This window comes from Palaemon carinicauda, chromosome 12 (assembly GCF_036898095.1).
Source record: "Palaemon carinicauda isolate YSFRI2023 chromosome 12, ASM3689809v2, whole genome shotgun sequence".
Taxonomy (NCBI): domain Eukaryota; kingdom Metazoa; phylum Arthropoda; class Malacostraca; order Decapoda; family Palaemonidae; genus Palaemon; species Palaemon carinicauda.
Window position 1 is genome coordinate 137,673,804 of NC_090736.1, and position 21,126 is coordinate 137,694,929.

Here is a 21,126-nt window from a genome sequence, read left to right on the forward strand (position 1 = left end):
AATGGAGTGACCTTTGGAACACACAACCCCATAAAATCTCAATAACTAGTATATTGAGAATTTAGGATATTTGAAGGACTATAATTATATTTCTCATAAGGGTTTTCACTTGGGTTTCAAACTAGATTGTAATTTGGCTAGTGATAATAGTAACAATAAAATATTTGATGATAGTGTGGCCACTTCAGTCGAGACAATTTGCTACTCCTTTTGAAATTAAATTTTGTCTTCTTCTGAAACCCACTGGGATTTTGTCTGTAGTAAATCCCAGAATATTTGTGGCAGATCTTCATCTTGACGTCATTAGGAATGTCTTACAGCAGTTTAATTTTCTAGCTTGAGCAGGAGACTATAATTTCCTGTTATTTTGATGATTCTAGTCTGAAAAATAAATAAAAGACGTTAATTTTACTCGAATATTTTATTGTGCACTTCAATATCATGACTACACTTTTGGTAAAACATTCTGCATGATAAACTAAAAATAAAAAAATATTCTAAAATATTGGAAATAATGACAGACATGTCCACGATATTCATTATAGCAACCATTACAACCCAAAGTATATAATGTAAAGCAAAAAAGTATTAATTCCTGAATCCTAACAAGGAAATACTTCACAAATCGAATGACAGACTTCTGGTATTCCACTGTTTTCTTCAAGAAATATTTGATAAACCATAAATTCCCTGAATAAAACATTCTACCTTACAACACAGAGGATACCTGGTCAAAAACACAAACTACTCATAAAAACATTCATATAAAAACGATGTTTATAAATTCTGAGCAAAAACAAGAATATTTTTTAGTATACAAGAATATAGTGCTGTGCAAATGAATAATTATTATGTTCCCTCACCTAAAATAAGACCTGGAACTTCCTAAATTTATCAAGGAAATATACCAATCTTGTTATTGAAATGGCATACTAAACTTTCATATATAGCATGGATCCTCCATAAAATAACTCCAGCTATCCTACCATATCAATCAATTTATCTAAGTGAATTTTCTGGTTAACCTTCAATCAATGAACCCGCTTATTCCAACAATCTTCACCATCTTACTTATCTAGTTTAACTATAGTAAACCTTATCACACAATCTTTGACTCACTCAATACATCTAAGTGAATTTTCTGGTTAACCTTCAATTAATGAACCAGCTTATTCCAACAATCTTCACCATCTTAACTAGTTTAAATATGGATAACTTTATCACACACTCTTTGACTCACCTACCTAATCTCAACTAGTTCACTGACAAGCTTATTCGATGTTGTTTTTTACTTACTGGGTATACTTTAACCAACCTATCCAAAACTATTAACACAACAGCGTTTTGCTAATGATTAACCGATGTTACCTTAAATCAATGAAAAATCTATCCAACCTTATTCTTTAATATAATCCTGCCTTATCCTACCTTTGTCTCATCGAATTACTAATTTTATTTAGCATAACTATCAAACTAATATGGTTTTGACTATTATATTGTGTTTACATGAACGAATCTTTAGAAAGCGTTGGCATGACTCACACAATTGCAAGTCCCTAAATTTTAGAGCCCCTTTATATCAATCTAAGCCATGTACATGAGGTCGAATCAGAGCTAAATAAGTCATGTCAGATTATTACTGGCATCTCTACCATCTTCATATAAAGTAGACAGTATCCCACCATCCAATAAAAGATGAGAAATCCTAGCAAGAACTGAAAAAAATAAACAAATCAATGACCCATTGCATCCATTTCACAATCATCAGGAAGCAAGGCCAAGACTGAAATCTCACAAAAGCCTTTTCAGGCAGCTACTCACAGGCTAGAAAAGTGGCGGGAAAGCGACTGATGGCCATCCAATGAGGAGCTGCCTACCCTAAACGAAGGGATGCCCAATGAAACAACCCTCACAGGAAGGACTGGGTAACCCTAAACATAGCAAGGGTAAAAGTGGGTAAAACTTGATATAACCGCCACAAATGGGGGTTAGCCATCATTTCATATGGCCTAGACTTGTGAAGAAGTAACAGGTTAACAGCCAAATGTCATAAGGATTAATAGTCCTGAGTTCCCCACAGGAAGGAGCAGGTACTCGATCCCAGCAGGGACTGGTCACTTGACTCCGGTATATCAGAAGCACCTGTTACGCTATCTTTTAGGGGGCATATACGGAAAGTAAAGGAGAAGGTAGCTACCAGAAATAACCTCTTTGGCAAATTTGCTAATTCAAAATGGGAAATAAATCCTCAATCTTAAGACAAAAACCCCTGTGGCACTCAACTACTCCACTGCTGAATACGGCTCACCAGTCTGGGAAAGGTCATGTCATCCCCATAAAGCTAACGCCAACCTCAATCGAGCATGTCACATAATTACTAGTGCCCTAAGACCAACGCCCCTCCCAGTACCCAATAGATTGGCAAGCATTACACCACCAAATATCTGCTGAATAACCCCTTCAAAGACCCACAAATATAAACAAGAGAATGATGAAAAACACCCATGCTATGATCAATGAATGGTTAGACAAAAATCGAAATCCCGCAAAAGATACATAACCACTAGCCTCGACCGCATGGAGTCATCAACTTGCCATCTAGAATGCTGGAGAGAAACAGACCACAGACCACAACCCACCAGGCAAAGCCATACAGAGCCCATATCAGTTTCTTCCCCATGGAACAAATCTCTGTAGAAAGGATTGGGTTACTCTTAATTGAGTATGAGCTAGAGTCAGAGGACTGCCAGCAATCTTCATAAGAGGGGTCTCACCCCCTTTGCTGAGGCCCCATGTGGATATCACATATAGACAATGAACCACATGCTTCGTGGGTGTTAAAAGCAGCCAATCTGTACAAATTTGAAGCTCTATGAATGTAATCAGCTGCTATGCAGTGGGTACAATGTTAGCATGATAAGATATGATGATGAATTGTTACACTAGGCTCATGCTTCAGTTAACCTTACAAAGCTACAAAAAACTAAGATTCTCTAAAAAGGAAAATTTTCCTTTGTTATATCTTTCAGACCTTTTCCTCCACTGATCAAAAGTAAAAGTGCACTTGACAAATATGAACTATTATAACAAGCCAAAGTAAGAGAAAGTTCCAACAGTGATGGTTTAAAATCAGGACCCTGGTAGCAACACATTCTGTAACCAAGCAACCAAAGACAAAAGTGGCTTAGCTCAGGCAGGCAGGTAGGTGGCTCATCCTCACCTACCTATTGTTACTACCATATCTATCTTGTTAATGATTCAATTGGCGTTCCAGCTAGCGTATAAGTTATCTCTTATTTATAGGACAAAAGGCATAATCATGTTAATGTAGGATCAAATGATTTCCCAATGATGTCGTCATAATTGTAGGATAGAGTTGGGAATGTAATTGCATAGTCAACAACATTTGGGTGGTTATTATGAGTATCATATGAGCACAATTCAAAAATCATAATTTTCATTTATTAATTAAAAGACAATACATCAAGTGAAATTCAGCTGTGGAAATATCTTGCCATTTTCCTCATTTATCATCATATTTTACTAATTTTCAGTGGTCCCATACCATAAAAAAAACCTTGTTTCCCCACTATTTCCTCTGACCAACGTTAGCTTTAGAAGTGTTCTTTCATCTTAAAAAAATGAATGTTCTTTTGATACCTGATCTTTTGAAACAGTGTAAATTGCATTTAACTAAGATTAATATTCCTGAATACAGTACTTATTTTTGCTTGCAGTTAACCTGATTTATCCCGTTCAAGTTGAAGATATAGCATTCAATGCTGTACAAATATTTTGTGATACATTGTCTGTTTATATTAGATAATATAGTTTGTTAGAAGATACGATACTAGTTTTCTTCTCTTGTAAGTGAAGCATATATTAATGTGTCCAGCATTTCCAAATATGACAAATTCGTGGATAATTTGTATTTTTCCTAACTATAGAAACCTTAGCTATTTATTACGGGTTATACTTTCGGCGGAGCTGAAACGACGAGCCATTAAAATTTAGCAAGGGTTAACTACCCACACCGCTAGTTAGCGGGGGTAGGGGGGTGTAGCTTGCTACCACTCCCGTTCACACACCTGTGATTTAGTCACTTTGCTTGGAGGTAGGACTTCAAGGGGGAGAAGGTTGGCGAGCAAGTTTGTATAAATAGCTAAGGTTTGTATAGTTAGGAAAAATACAAATTATCTACGAATTTGTCATTTGTTCCGTAACTGGGATACAAACCACGCTATTTATTAGGGGTTGACTCACCCATTAGGAAGGGCGGACGTCCCTGCCAATCTGGCTTTTGGCTTTGCCCGGGGGCTCCTTATCTGAGTATGTTATTACTCAAAAATAAGGAGTCCCTGCCCTCACTAAAACTTTGCTATGCAAGGTCCGCAGCTTACGCAAGCTGTGTGTTGAGACATGCAGAAGTGTGACTGTCTAGGTAAAGTTATCCAATATGTAGGAAAAACCTGATGTAACCAACTTTCCCAATACCACCTCGCCAGGGAATGGGGACACAACAGTATTAGCTTAATACTAGGTACACAAGGGAGCATGGTTTACCTGCAGTGGTTTGAGGTCAGCTTATGCAAAGAACCCAGGATGCTGCTTTCCCTACGAGAGGGTAGGATGAAGAAAACAAAAAGAGCCAGTCAAATCTTTTCATTCACACAGACTAAAACTGGGTAACAGTGCCCTCAACCTTCTGCTACTTGTCCAATAAGGAGCTTGAGGTATACAACCAGCTGTTGTGCAGCCACCACTGGACTGATAGAGATCGTATCGAGTTCCTGTGGGTCACGTCTTGCAGGAGAAAGGTTGTGAAAGTCACATGGAGCATTCACATCCTTTCTAGTAAAACCTGCGTCACAGAGTAATCTGCTAAGAAGAACCAGGGGCATAGCTATGCCCCTGACACTGTGAGTCGTCATGTCGAGATGATGTTTCGGTGATCCTCCTCTAGTCTCTCCAAGTGCTGATGACAAGAGAAGGGACCCGCGTGGGCTGTTGCCGTTTTCTTTAGGTACAGTCTCATACCTTATCCTGGGTACAGTAACGGATGATCTGGATCGTCCGTTACTAAGTGGAGACTTGTGTAGGAACCGTCACCTCTGGAGACTGTGTCTGGCGTCATACTCAGGGACGAAACTGAACTTTGTCTTTCGCCCTTCTCAATAATGGGCGATGCGAAAGAGAGACCATTAAGTTCCTTGACTCGTATGGTTGCTGTCCGAGTGTGTAGGAACATAGTCTTCTTAAATCAGGAGAAAATTTGTTGCCTGGTTAAGTGGAACATAAGTAGGTCTCTTTAGAGATCGGAGAATTTGAACCATGTTCCGTGAGGAAGGTCTCAATTCCGACTGGAGAAAGGCAAATTGTAAGTTCATATGAGTTAGGAAAGGTCTATCGATGAGAGGATGTCCCTTTCTTTCAGTTTGAAGGTGAAGAATCAAGGTTGAGTGATCATCTTTACCTGTCCAAACTGAATAGGGGGTCTTTTCCTCTTGTATATACTTGAGGATTCCGCTATTGCTGGAATAGAGGTATCGAGTAGAGAGAGACACTTTCACATGATACCAACCACACAAGATGTTATACTGCCTGGTAGACTGAGGCTGAGGAATTCCTCAGATATCTAGACAACCTTTTCGCAAAAGAGGTACTGGGTAGTCTCCAGGCGTACAATCATAGCAAAGCTATAGCTTGTGGTAGGTGTCAAAGTGTGTTGTCTGTGATGAGAAGGTTCGTTCTTTTGAAGAGACTATCAGGAGCTGAAAAAGGTTTGGAAACCGTTCTGCATGATGCCATAGAGGAGCTAGGAGAGTCCTTGAGAGGTTGACCGATGTTCTAGCCTTCTTGAGTGTCCTTCTCCAGATAAAACAGGGATGAGACGTAAACGTCATTGTTGTACCCACCGTTATTGCCAGAGAGCCTTGGGGTCTAGGGCTGGGGAGCAACGGCAGCCTGAGATTCAGGAGCGTTGCGAACAGATCCCTAGTTGCATGACCCCGTAAAGTTGGCCCTTAGTCGGCTACAAGGTGATCCAAAGACCATTCGGTATACCTTATCTGAGATGCTGTGCACAGATTGTCGGTAAGCACGTTCTTCTAGTCTGGAATGAAGTGGTAAAGAATGGACTTTGGCCCATCTATGTGTTTATACTGTTGGTTGGGAAGAGGCTACGAGCAAGTTAGTTCTTGCTTGCCGATATGAGTTTCTGTGTGGTGTATGGTGTTGTCGTCCATCACATCACGAAGTGGTCTGTTAGGAACTGATGAGGCTGCTGACGGACTGGAAAGTTGGCCTTCATCTCAAGAGATATAAGTGAAGGTACTTTCGAACTATGTCCAGAGGGCTGAGGTCGTGTGGTGCAGCACTATGGTACCTCCTCTCTTCTTTTGATGTGTTCTAAGCACAACATCAAGTCCGAGGGGTGGGGAAGGATGAGAAGGTTATGCCGCTCTGTAGATTCTCGACTGGCACCCATCCCTTGAGGTTCGTCCAAACTTCTGGTCCCATGGGGGTCAGAATGTTTGGGGGATCGAGGGCCTGATTCCAGTCCGACTCAAGTCCCTTCGGAGTGGGAGTTGTTCTCGTTTTCGAGAAGGTTTTGTGGAGATTGGTGTCTAGAATCATTCCCAGATACACCGGTCTTCTGGGACGGAAGTAGGGAAGACTTCCGCGAGTTTACCCTGATCACTGGATCTTGGTAAAAAGACTTCAGAAGTTCCGGTGCTAATGCAAGGTTGCCACTGAGTCTGCTAAGGTTTGTCAGTCGTTCCGAAACAGAGGAGACAGAAGCCGATCCTATGAGACCAGGGTGGGTGCAGTGGAAAGACCGAAGCACAGTGCCCTGAACTGGTGTTTCTTGTTTGTCAAGACTGAATCTTCCAACCTTCCTAGACGGATGGTTTAGTCCTGGAAGTAAGTGTCCTTTAGGTCTAGTGTGCAAATGAAGACCTGAGATCTTAGCCCTTGTTCGAACTCCAACATGGTGTGGACATCGACCCAAAGGGACAGCTCCTTGCGGATCCTTTTGCATAGAAGATTGTCGACGCTATAGTCTTGACTCGTGTTGTAAAGGATCAGACGGGATACCCAATGTAAGAATTCTTCCCTGAGAGAGAATTCCTTTAACCAACAGAAGGAAGGCAACGCTTAACCTTACCATGCGCCCTGATAGGATTGATGCTATTCCTTAGAATAGAATCAATCTGGCAAATGTTAATCAATGGTTAACAGGTGGGTATTGTGGTTACTGTGCAGTTGGAGAGTACTCGCAAGTAGTTCCCTGTCGACAAGCCGTTGAAGAGGTTTGTCGAATATTTGCCGATCACTTTAGTGTGATGGCGAACGGTCAGTAGCAAGAAGTATGTTGTATACCTTCTGATCTAGAGAACTACGGGCAAAGGTTGAATAGTAAGTTCGAGTTACGAACTGCTGGAGGATTGCCGATGATTGGTGAATCGGCGGTCTGTGAGCTGATGGTGAGCTAGAGATCAGCAAGCTGATTAAGGTCCCCCGACCCCCTTGGTCAGAGATCAGCAAGCTGAAGACGGGCTGGTCAGAGATCAGTGAGCTGAGTTCAATGCTCGAAGAAAGATGAGGTGCCCATAGGTGATCTAGTGATCAGCAAGCTGATGACTGGTTATTGACTAGCAATCGGTGATTGGAACGCTCGCAATCAGAGATTGTTAGTCATTGGATGGACTAGAGGTCCAAGATCAGCGTTGAGCTAGCAATTGGCGACCTAGGGATCGATAAACCGTGAACTAACCATCAGCAAACAGTGATCTAGAGATCAGACTGTTGATGCTTTCCTGTTTGCTGATGGTGGTCGGTCAAGGAAAAAAAAAGAAACTTCAGAAGAGACATGGACCAAGGATTCCCAGTTTCGATTCCCCTTGTACGATGGAATCTTCGGGATCTTGAATCCTTCTGTGAAGCCTCTTTCCTCTTTTCCCGGTGGCAATGTTATGTTTGCGAGGAGGAATGGGGCAATGGTGACCAGTCCAAAAGTTTTATTCCTTTTTTCTGCCTATTGCGCGAGTGTGCAGGAGAGTACTGGAGCGATGGCACACAGGATGATGCTGGGGCTTAATTTCTGCCTGGAGAGCAGGCAAGCGCTGGCGCATTGGATCTGCAAGCACTGGCGCATTGGATCTGAGACTCCTGCGCGGGAAAGTTTGGAAAAGCGCTGGCGCTCAGTAAGGCAATATGCAGTTTTGTGCAGTCTCCCTAGAATGAGCCGAAGCGTGACTGGTTGCACAAGGGCGCGTGCGTGAGAATACTACGTGGAGACTGCTGGCGCGCGCATGCGGAAGACCATTGGCGCGGGAGACCATCAGCGCCCACACGCGAAAGACCGTCGGAGCGCACGGAAGACTGTTGGCACGCGCGCAAGAGCATTGGTGCGGGCGTGCACGGTAGACCATTGGGCGCACGTGGGGGATCGTCGGCGCCCACGCACGGAAGACTGTCGGCGTGCGCGGACAGACGACTGTTGGCGCGCGCACAAGAGCATTGGTGCTCACGGAAGACCATGGGCGCGGGAAACCATCAGCGCCCACGCACGTTAGACCGTCGGAGCGAGTGGAAGACTGTTGGCGCCCGTGCGCGAAAACAACTGTTGGCTGGCACGCGCGCAAGAGCATTGGTGCGGGCACGCACGGTAGACCATTGGGCGCACGTGGGGGATCGTCGGCGCCCACGCACGGAAGACTGTCGGCGCGCGCACAAGAGCATTGGTGCTCACGGAAGACCATGGGCGCGGGAGACCATCAGCGCCCACGCACGTTAGACCGTCGGAGCGAGTGGAAGACTGTTGGCGCCCGTGCGCGAAAACAACTGTTGGCACGCGCGCAAGAGCATTGGTGCGGGCAAGCACGGAAGACCATTGGGCGCGCAGGGGACCGTCGGCGCCCACGCACGGAAGACTGTCGGCGCGGGCGGACGGACGACTATTGGCACGCGCACAAGAGCATTGGCGCTCGCGCACGCGGAAGATCATCGGCGCGCGCGGAAGACCATCGGTGCATGCGCGCATGATAAAGCTGGCAGGAGGGAGCTGGTGATCCTAAGAAGAGTCCAGGACCGAAGTCCAAGGACTAACTGTAGCGTAAGGTAGTACTAGTAGGTCGGCAGGTCAGCTGGCAGGACGACTGGGATGAGCCCTTTGGAAGGGCAAACATCCATGATGGAGACTGTAAAAGGTCCACGGAAGAGTCCAGGACCGAAGTCCAAGGACTAACAGCGGCGTAAGGTTGCGTTGGTAGATCGGTAGGTCAGCTGGCAGGACGATCAGGAACTGGGATGTGCCCTTTGGAAGGGCGAGCATCCACCGATGAGGATCGTAAAAGGTCCCTGGAAGAGTCCAGGACCGAAGTCCAAAGGACTACCAGAGGCGTAAGGTTGCGTTAGTAGATCGGCAGGTCAGCTGGTAGGATGATCAGGAACTGTGATGTGCCCTTTGGAAGGGTGAACATCCACTGATGGCAACCGTGAAAGGTCCATAGAAGAGTCCAGGACCAAGGTCCACGGACTAAGTTGCAGCGCAAGGTTGCGCTGGTAGGTCTGCTGGTAGGATGATCAGAAACTGATGATGCCCATGAGGGCCAGTGAACCAGCAAGCTGGCCTTAGGAGGAGTCCAGGACCGAAGTCCACGGACTAAGTTGCAGCACAAGGTTGCGCTGGTAGGTCTGCTGGTAGGATGATCAGGAACTGATGAACAGTGATCCTCCGAAGAGGTGTGTCTTATGAGTGGCCTCTCTCGCGAACGAGAGGGGTAAACACTTCGTAGAAGAAGCGCAACATAACCCGCGAACGGGAAAGGAGCTCTTCCCAATAGTACACTGTTGTTGAAAGGTAAATGACCTTGAGAAGAGAAAGACCGTAGTCAATCTCTGAGAGGGCCCATTCCCTTCGGTTAGTAATCCATGTTTCTTGTAAGAAAAGGGAAAAGGCGAAGACAATAGTTGAATGAAAAGGGTCCAGGTAATGATGATTCCCCTGTGGCGGCCGAGTTCGTTCCCCACGAAGTGAAACTGTGCTGGCCTTGTTCCAGTGCTAATGTACGCAAGTGTCATTGTCGTATATGTATCACACGCACAGCAAAAACACTGAAAAGGAAACTTATCACATTTCTAAACACATATATATACGTAAACATTAAGAATGTTTTCATATACAGTGAACCCTCGTTTATCGCGGTAGATAGGTTCCAGACGCGGGCGCGATAGGTGAAAATCAGCGAAGTAGTGACACCATATTTACCTATTTATTTAACATGTATATTCGGACTTTTAAAACCTTCCCTTGTACGTAGTACTGTTAACAAACCACCCTTTAATGTACAGAACACTTAATGCATGTACTGTACTACAGCACCCTAAACTAAAACAGGCACAAATATTAAAGGCGATTTTATATCATGCGTTTCCTAAACACCTAAAAACCACGATAAAAAATGGCAACCAATGTTTTGTTTACGTTCATCTCTGATCATAATGAAGAAACAAACTCATTTAGTGTACACATATATATATAGGTTAGTTTTTGCATCGATTATATTGATTATACAGTACTGTATGTTGATTTTTTTATTACCAATGTTTTAGTTTACGTATTTTTCTTAGGACTTCCAAATGAAATGTTTTTCTTTATGACGCCGCCTGAAACGACGGCGTGTACGCTCAGTAAACAACCACGCTCAGAACAAACAAGGCATTTAACGCGCATGATGATAGTGATAAATAATGATACAGTACATACAGTATTTACAGTAAAAGCATTTACAAAATATGTTACCTTACAAATATAATTTATACAGTATTGTACGTAGCAAAGCAGGAAAACAATTTACGAGAGAGAGAGAGAGAGAGAGAGAGAGAGAGAGAGAGAGAGAGAGAGAGAGAGAGAGAGAGAGAGAGAGAGAGAGAGATTGTTTTACGTACGTAAATGTAAATTTTAAACAAAAAAAATATGATAGGTTACAACATGTAGACTTTTAAAACCTTCCCTTTAACTTAATGCATACAGTACGTACAGTACTAAACTATAAAACAGGCACAAATACAGTTTTAGAATGTACAGTAAGAATATTAAAGTAAAAAATAAAGATTGTTACTGTACTCACCACGAAAGAAGTTGAAGAAAAACTTGAATGGTGATGGCGATGAATTTGCTGCACAGTAGAAATGATGATGATGAAGCTGATGATGTGTTCTACTCTGCAGCCAGGTAGTATTTTACGTCTCTTCAGACGGAGGTGTCTTTTCCTGGGACACCTCTTCAACTTCTTCCTGGGAAACTTCTTCAATTTCTTCCGAAGGCGTACTAGCAGGAGGAACTGGCTCTTTTTTGCGAGGCTGGAAGAACATTGTGATCGGAAGTTGTTGCCGTCGATCCAAGAGCATTTTGTAGGGAGTCATGTCTTCATCGATCTTGTTGCAGAATTGCATCGAGCGAACCATATCCTCGTCCCACTCTTGCAACATTTCTTTCAACTCCTTCGCATGGTTGCAGGCCTTGGCAAGCCGTTCTAATGTTAAGCCCGTTTCTTCGACATTTTCTTGGGTCTCTTCCTGGGTATCACTCTCTTCCTCACTTGCCGATTTCGTCAGGTCTTCGAGGTCTGCGTCAGTTAGGGGCTGGGAATGGCAGTCCAACAACTCGTCGACGTCTTCAGTCGTCATGTCGCCAAACCCGTCACCTCCAATTATGGCAGCCAACTGCACAGATTTGCGTATTGCAGTGTTGGATTTCCGACGGAGTAAATCCCTTGTCGTCGTAAACAATATCGGGCCACAACTTCTTCCAGCTCGCATTCACGGTTGCAGGTTTCATCTCTTGAAGTGCCTTCTGAATATTCTGCAGGCACGTGGCTATGGTGTACTGCCGCCAGTACGCCTTCAAGTTAAAATCTTCATCCTCGTCATCTTGGGCAGCATCCACACACGCAACGAGGTCCGCCAAGGTGTTCTTCGTGTAGAGGGCCTTGAACGCCCTGATAACCCCCTGGTCCATCGGTTGAATTAATGACGTGGTGTTGGGTGGCAGGAACTCAACCTGAATGCCCTCATGCGACAGGTCAGTTGCGTGTCCACCAGCGTTATCCATAAGGAGAAGGATCTTGAATGGCAAGCCCTTCTCTAAGATATTTGCTGACTTGCGGGATAAAACACTGATGGAACCAGTTGGAGGTCAGCATCTTCGTAATCCATGCTTTTTGATTATGCATCCAGTACACGGGAAGGAGATTCTTATTTTTATTTTTCAAAGCGCGAGGATTTTTCGACTTATAAATAAGCCCCGGCTTTAACAAAAATCCAGCAGCATTGCCACACATCACGAGGGTAACGCGATCCTTGAATGCTTTAAAGCCAGAGGCTTTGGCTTCCTCTTTGAACAGGAAAGTTCGCGACGGCATTCTCTTCCAAAACAAGCCAGTCTCATCCATATTAAAGACTTGTTCCGGCTTGTATCCACCTTCGGCGATAATATTCTTGAACGTCTGGTTCACGTAAGTTTCAGCAGCGGCAGTGTCAGCGGAAGCAGACTCCCCATGCAGGGAAACGCTTTTCAGGGCGAAGCGTTTCTGAAACTTCGCGAACCATCCTTTGCTGGCGGAAAAAAGTTTCTGAGGCTGGGAATCAGTGGATGTCCCTGGTTGAGGATCATCTGCATCATCATCATCTTCAGCATGGTTGCCGTCGTCGTCTTTAGGTTCCTTTGCAGTAAAATTCTCATATAAGCTCAAAGCCTTTGTTTGGATGGTGTTCGTATCCAACGCTATGTTCTTCTTCCGGCAGTCGGCAATCCACACAGCTAAAGCACCTTCCATGCGTACGATCGTTTTATTACGCGTTGTAACGACTCGCTTCGCTGATCTGCTAAAGGTGATTGCAGCCGTCTTTCTAATGTTCGCCTCGTCCTTCTTGATATAGCGAACAGTAGATTCGTTGATGCCAAAATGGCGGCCGGCGGCCGCGTAACTTCTACCATCTTTTAACATGTCGAGAAGCGTAACCTTCTCAGCTATCGTCATCATCCTTCGGTGGCGTTTAGGCTCACTACCAGCCTTAAGAGAAGCAGAACGCTTGGGAGCCATTACAGTAGGATTTACAGTAACAAAAAGTTCAACTTAAAAAAGTCGCACACAGCACAGATTCACACACTTAAGAACGTCTACTCAGCGATACGCGGTAACAGAGAGTGGACGATCCAGCCCCGCGAGAACTTAGATGCTGCGGGTAGGAGATGCGGGCAAAACACCAATCACAGGCTAGATAACAAAACTTGAGTTCTGATTCGTCATCTATCAGTGCTTGAACCAATCATAACCCGTCTTACAGTACTATGATGCGTAGGTTACCTACTCATAGAAGATGCCCCGCGCATACCGAACGTACGTAGATTAAGTAAATACCGTAATAATAATAAATAATGATAATAATACTGTACAGTAATAATAATAATAATAATAATGATAATAATAACAATAATAATTTTATTAACAACAACAACAATAATAATAATAATAACAATAATAATAATACAGCTTTACATACGCTATTTTACGCCTCTCTCTCTCTCTCTCTCTCTCTCTCGTACGCTTATTCGAAATGTGATTTTTGCAACAAAGAATATTATTGGATGCAGTACTGTACTACGTACGTATACATACAAAAGATTCATGGAAAAGAAGCACATCCATTACAGTACACACCATTCTAATATGGTATGACTGCATCTGATTTGCGTTTCATGTTCGATTTAATTTTACTACGTACTGTATACAGTACTGAATTATCGTATGATCACATTCTCTTTTCGTGTTTTATTTCTTTCTGTGCTGAATTATATATCATATGTAATGCAATGAACAATCAGTAAGAACAGATATTACTAATTACAGTATTAATGGAATTACAGGTAACAAAATATCGTATTTGGTTGTCATCAGATTTCGCGGTATTTTCGAATTTTCCGGAAAATCCGCGATATGTATATATATATGGGTTATGGGAAAACCCCGCGAAGTGGTGAATCCGCGATTGTCGAACCGCGAAGTAGCGAGGGTTCACTGTATATACATGTATAAAAAAAAGTACAGAAAGTTAAAAGACAAAAATTAATGGCAGTCCATAATAGGCGAGGAGGGAGTGCGGAAACAACCGCTCTCCATCCGAGCCAAAAGTAATGTGACTAAATCACAGGTGTGTGAACGGGGGTGGTAGCAAGCTACCCGACCCCCTACCCCGCTAACTAGCGGTGTGGGTAGTTAACCCTTGCTAAATTTTAAAGGCTCGTCATTTCAGCTCAGCCGAAAGTATAACCCCTAATATATAGCGTGGTTTGTATTCCACTTGCGGAACAAATTAGTTTTTACTTTTCTCAACCCCTTAAATGGCACAATTATCGTGGATTCTCAGTGGGAAATGATATTTTCATAATAAAATAAATTTTTGAACATACTTACCCGCTGGTTATATAAGAATGGCTAGCGTTCCCGACGCCTCGGCAGAACTATTTAAAAACTCGCGGCTAACGGAGGTATGTCAGGTGTACACTAGCACCCTGGTGGACTACAGGTAGAACTACTCCCACTTCCTCAGATTTTTCTTGCCCCTTGGTCTCTAGAGGGGAGGAGGGTGGGATTATAACTTATATAACCAGCGGGTAAGCATGTTCAAAAATTTATTTTTTTATGAAAGTGACAAATTCGTAGATAATTTGTATTTTTCCTAACTATACAAACCTTAGCTATTTACATGGGGTAATTACTTCGGCGCAGCCGATGACGAGCCATTAAGTTTTAACGAGGGTTTCCTACCCCACCGCTAGTTAGCGGGGGGGTAGGGAGGGGTAGCTAGCTACCCCTCCCCCCTCACACACACCGGTGAATAGCTCACTTTACTTAGAGGTAGGACTTAACTTGGGGGACAGGGCTGGCGGGCACATAACTGTAAATAGCTAAGGTTTGTATAGTTAGGAAAAATACAAATTATCTACGAATTTGTCATTTGTTCCGTAACTGAAATACAAATCACGCTATTTACATGGGGTGACTTAACCCTTAGGAAGGGCGGTAAGTCCCCTGCCATACTGGCTTTGGCTTGCCCGGGGGCCCCGAACCCGAGTCTATTAGAAGAACTCAGGGGTCGAGGGGCCCCTACACCTTGCAGGTAGTTGTGAGACTGCTGCGGCCTACGTAAGCTGTGTGTGAATGTGAACAGTGACTCGTCCTAAGAAGTTGACCTGGAGTTCTTCAGATGGAAATTTAGGCTAGGACATTCCCAATACCACCTCGTCAGGGTATGGGGACATGACAGTATTACAACTTAATACTAGGAACACAAGCAAGCATGGTTTACCTGCAGAGGTTTGAGGTCAGCTGTGCAGAGGACCCAGGATGCTGTTTCTCTCCAAGGGAGGAGAGGATGAAGAAAAGAAAAGGGCCAGACAGATCTTTTCATTCACACAGACTAAAACCGGGTAATAATGCCCTCAACCTTCTGCTACTTGTCCAATAAGGAGACTGAGGTTAGACCAGTTGTTGTGCAGCCACCATAGGGCCGATAGAGAACGTATCGAGCCTCCTGTGTGTCACGTCTTGCAGGTAGTGGGCCGTGAAGGTGGTCCGACGCTTCCACACCCCAGCTTGCAGGACCTGCGTCACTGAAAAGTTCTTCTTGAAGGCCAGGGACGTAGCCACGCCCCTGACGTCGTGCGCCCTAGGGCTACGTGACGGAGGAGGGTCAGGATTCAAGGCCAGATGGATTACCTTACGAATCCAGGCCGAGATGGTATTCCTGGTGACCCTCTTCTTCGTTTCTCCGGTGCTCACGAACCTGGGAGCAGACTGCAGCTATTCTTTTAAGATACAACCTCAGACTCCTGACTGGGTACAGTAGGAGATGGTCTGGGTCATCTGTTACAGAACGGAGACTCGAAACCTGGAAAGTGTCGAACCTTGGGTCCGGCACTCTCGGATTCTGAGTCTTAGCCACAAACTCAGGGACGAAGCTGAACATAACCTGCCACCATCCCCTTGAATGGGCGACGTCGTAGGAGAGACCATGAAGTTCGCTGACTCGCTTGGCCGAGGCCAAAGCTAGCAGGAACACCGTCTTCCAGGTAAGGTGGCGATCAGAAGCCTGGCGTAATGGTTCGTAGGAAGGTCTCTTAAGAGACCTGAGAACTCGAACCATGTTCCAAGGAGGAGGTCTCACTTCCGACTGAGGGCAGATAAGTTCATAACTCCGTATGAGAAGACAGTTTCAGCGAGGAGGAAATGTCCATTCCTTTGAGCCTGAAGGCAAGACTTAAGGCTGAGCGATAGCCTTTCACTGCCGAGACTGAAAGGCGCATTTCTTCCCGCAAATAAACGAGGAACTCCGCTATTGCTGGTAAAGTGGCATCAAGGGGAGAGATACCCCTTCCACGGTACCAACCACAGAAAACTCGCCGCTTCGCCAGGTAGACTCCTGCGGATGACTTGCGCAGGTGGCCAGACATCCTTTCCGCAACTTGTTGCGAAAATCCTCTCTCTGTGAGGAGATGCTGGATAGTCTCCAGGCATGAAGCCGAAGTGAAGCTACGGCTTTGTGTTAGATGTTGGAGTGTGGTTGTTTGAGTAGCTCGTGACGTGGAGGGAGCTCCCTCGGGATCTCCGTGAGGAGTTGCAGAAGGTCCGGGAACCACTCTGCATGATGCCATAGCGTAGCTATCAAGGTCATCGAGAGATTGACCGATGTTCTGGTCTTGTTGAGTACCCTCCTCATCAGACAGAACGGGGGAAAGGCGTACACATCGACGTTGTCCCACCGTTGTTGGAAGGCATCTTGCCAGAGAGCCTTGGGGTCCGGGACTGGGGAGCAGTACAGCGGGAGCTTGGTGTTCAGCGCCGTAGCGAACAGATGCACTGTCGGGGAACCCCACAAAGTCAGGACTTTGTTGGCTATCCGAGGATCCAAAGACCACTTGGTACTCACTATCTGCGTCGCTCTGCTCAGACTGTCGGCGAGCACATTCCTCTTGCCTGGAATGAAGCGAGCCGCTAGTGAAATCGAGTGGACTTCGGACCATCTCAGGATCTCTACTGCAAGATGGGATAGCTGTTCTGAAAAGATACCTCCCTGCTTGTTGATATAAGCCACGACCGTGGTGTTGTCGCTCATCACCACCACCGAGTGGCCCGCCAGGACTTGGTGGAACTTCTGAAGAGCCAGGAATACGGCCTTCATTTCTAGCAGGTTTATGTGAAGGTACCTTTCTGATTCTGACCACAGGCCTGAGGTCCTGTGGTTCAGAACGTGGGCCCCCCACCCTTTGTTTGATGCGTACGAAAACAGCATCAAATCCGGGGAAGGGACGAGAAGACCCACTCCCTTTCGTAGGTTCTCGTCTGCCACCCACCTACTGAGGTCCGCTCGTTCCGCAGGTCCCATGGGGATCAGGATGTTCGGGGAGTCGAGTCCTTGACTCTACCGAGACTTGAGTCGCCACTGGAGGGATCTCATCCTGAGGCGGCTGTTGGGAACGAGACGGGTCAGGGAGGAGAGGTGACCGAGGAGACGAAGCCACAATTGGGCTGGGAGTTCTTCTCGATTGAGGAAAGATTTCGCAACCTTCCTCAGCCTTGCTATCCTTTCGTCTGATGGGAAGGCTTTGTGGAGATTGGTGTCTATGACCATGCCTAGATATACCAGTTTCTGAGAGGGCTGCAGAGAGGACTTCTCGAGATTTACCACGATCCTCAGATCTTGGCAAACTTCGAGGAGCCTGTTTCGGTGGCGAAGAAGGGTTGCCTCCGAGTCTGCCAGGATCAGCCAGTCGTCCAGATAACGAAGAAGACGGATGCCGATCCTGTGCGCCCATGAAGAGATGATGGTGAAGACTCTGGTGAATACCTAAGGAGCTGTGGAGAGACCGAAACACAGCACCTTGAACTGGTAGATCTTGTAGTCGAGGCAAAATCTCAGTTACTTCCTTGAAGACGGATGGATTGGGATCTGGAAGTACGCGTCCTTCAGGTCCAGTGTGCACATAAAGTCTCGCGGTCTCACTGCTAGCCTGACCGTGTCTTCCGTCTCCATGCTGAACGGAGTCTGCTTGACAAACCCGTTCAGGGTCGAGAGGTCGATGACTGGTCTCCAGCCTCCAGACGCCTTTCTCACAAGAAAGAGTTGACTGTAGAAGCCTGGGGACCCGTCTACGACCTCCTGGAGAGCGTCCTTCTCCAACATGGTCTGGACTTCGGCCCGGAGGGCCTGCCCTTTCGCCGATCCCATGGCAAAAGAGCTCAAAGACACTGGGTTCGCTGTCAGGGGAGGTAGAGAGGCTGTGAACGGGACGCGATACCCTAGAGAGATCACGGAGATCGTCCAGGCATCCGTCCCGAGTTGCTGCCACCTTGTCGCGCAACTCTGAAGGCATCCCCCCACTGGTGGACATGCAGAGGGATTGGCAACCCTAGCGCTTCCGGCCTCGGCTGGTACCTCTAGGGTTTTTGCCTCCCCTGGAGGACTTCTTGCCCCTCCTGCTCTTGGCAGGAAAGGGCTTAGACACCTTGGGCTTCGCTGCGGTGGTCGTCTTCTTCGTGTCCTTAGCAGGACGGGGCTGCTGGGCTGCTGGAGGCTTATAGGGCCTCGATGTCAGGACCCTATGGATGAGGGAATCCTGGTTGGATTTCCTCCACCTCTCGGCAGTGAGCTCCACGTCCTTAGGCTCAAACAGGCTCTTACCGAGAACGGAAGTGTCTAAGCCTGCTAGACTCCGCACTGGGAACCTTATGGTGGAACCTCTCGCCCACAGCGTCCCGGCGCTTGAGGATCGTGTTGGCCCACAAGCACGAGACTTGGTGGGACAGGAACTCAATGGTCCGTGTGCCCGAGAGAAGAAAGGTTTCCAGAGCCTTTCTTGTGCTTTCTTTGGAGAGGTCCTTGGACCGCACCAGGATGCCCAGAGACCCCAGCCAGATGTCGAGCCATGAAGTCGCCTGCATGGCGCACTTGATGACCTCCTGGCTCAGGATCTCAGTAGCAGAGAAGGACACGTGCCGGTTGGAGAGTCTCTCAAGAGGGACTCCCCCTGTGAGTTCTTCCACGGAGTGATGCAAGGGAAGACTCAGAAGACTCCTCGAGGATCTCAAAGTACCTCCTCTGATGGACTCGAGGAGGAGGGAGGATCTTACTACTGGCACTCTTCATCCCTTGGGACCAGGGGAAAGCTGCACTGGCCCTAGAGGGTTTCTGAATGCCGTAGACGCAGTCCAGGACCGTGTCCTTCCCTTCACGAGGTGGGACCTCAGGGTCTGGGATCCCATTAAGGTTCCTCATGAGGGTCAGGACTTGCCAGAACGCATGTTCTGACTCCTGGTGCTCTCCTCCTGAAGGGCTTGCAGCGAAGTCTCCCGTACCCCAAAGGCTCTTCCTGGGGGGACACGTGGACATCATCGACGGCTCTAGACGGTTCCTGCCTGATCCTAGCTGACGATTTGGGAATCCTCTTAAGAGTCCTTAGGCTCCCTCCTGGGCGGGATATAGGACTCGAGAAGCAAAGGAGGCAGGTCCTTCTCCACCTCTGGACGAGGAGAACTCTCGGGAAGAGGAGGAACCTCCCCCATTGATGCGATGGGGGAGTATTCCTGCTCGTCCAACTCTCCTGAGGAGGGGTAATCCTCCTCCGCAGGGGAGGGCGAGAAGGTCTGAGGGGGAGTAGGAGCCTTGCGTAAGGATCTGCGCGGGGACAGAATAGGCCTCGGAGGAGGATCCACGGGAGAGACTCCTCTCTTCCTCTTCAGGGGGGAGGAAACCGCCGTTGGTTCGCGACCCGAATCAGAGAGGGCTGGCTTAATCGCCTGCACGAGAGCTCTGAGTAGGGTGCCGAACCAGGGCTGCTGTCTGACAGCTGCGCAGTCAGACACTCCCTCTGGAGGGAAGGGAATCGAGAGATCCCTAGGAGGAGTCGACAAACGAGGGTTCGCCTGAAGGGCTGAAAGAGAAGAATCCCTAGACCTTGTGGAGGATTTATTTTTGCTTTATTTTAATTTTTGTTTTTTGCCAAATCCTGTGAGAGAGAGAGAGAGAGAGAGAGAGAGAGAGAGAGAGAGAGAGAGAGAGAGAGAGAGAGAGAGAGAGAGAGAGAGAGAGAGAGAGAGAGAGAGAGAGAGGTAGTTAGCGAATGATTTTTGTAGTGAGAAAGACTGTCGGTATATTTGAGGTTGTTTGTTTATATTTTTAGTTAGGTTACGACAGTGGTGAACGTCTTGGGTGAATGCTCATTTTGATTTGACTGCTGGAAGCGTCAGTTGTGTGAATACTGGATTATTATTATTATATATTTTTACCAGTGTGGAAGTGTTTTTTTGATTTTCTGAGCCGTGATTCCTCCTTTAGAGAGAGTTCACTTGAATGTGAATGTTTACTCGATTGATGATGACTTGGCTTGTATAAGGAACTTGATAAGGCTGCTGAGATTTCGATAATTGTTGATGATCCGGACCGTATTAAATTCCGATTGCTGTTGTTGATGAGGATGAGGATGATGATGATGATGATGATGATAATAAAACCCACCCCAATCAGGGAAGTAGCTGTGGCAAATTGCCACCCAGTGGACTGTTAAGCACGAAACCGTGATATTGGTAGTTTGCCGTAAAAAAAGACAGTGGCAGTGTGTGGACGACTGTGTTGGTGTCCATAAAATATATATATATATGGTTCTGTGTTTTGTTGTTTGGATTGTGGTAAATTTAAGTCTGTTTTGTTAGTGTTTAGTTTTAAGCTTTATTTATTTTGAGGGTTTATTTGAATAGTGGTATGATTAATGTCTATTTTGTGTTACGTGTATGATTAGTGATGTGTTTTTTTGGGTTTATGATGAGCGTTTTAGTTTGTAAGGAAATATAGTTTTAAGGTCATGTTTTTGTTTATTTTGTCCTGTTGTCTAAGAGTCTGGTTTTAGATAACGTCAGGGGAAAGGTTGTGTTGTGGAGACAATTGTCTGTTAGAGTGATTCAAGGGTGTGGGGGTTGTTTTTGTAACATCCCGCCACAACCTGTCCGGGAAGCTCCCCCTCTGGCGAGCGCGCTGGTCTGCGCTTGCGAGGAGGGGAACGCGACA

At 46.0% G+C, this 21,126-nt stretch overlaps 1 long non-coding RNA gene across 1 annotated transcript in view; it reads right to left on the reverse strand.

Annotated features, from left to right (window-relative positions):
* Positions 1-244: 244 nt before the first annotated feature.
* LOC137650664 (uncharacterized) overlaps positions 245-21,126 on the reverse strand; it is a 528,402-nt gene continuing 507,520 nt past the window's right edge. Inside the window, exon 4 of the long non-coding RNA XR_011046030.1 lies at positions 245-381. This is a non-coding gene — a long non-coding RNA (uncharacterized lncRNA). The remainder of the gene's footprint in view (positions 382-21,126) is intronic.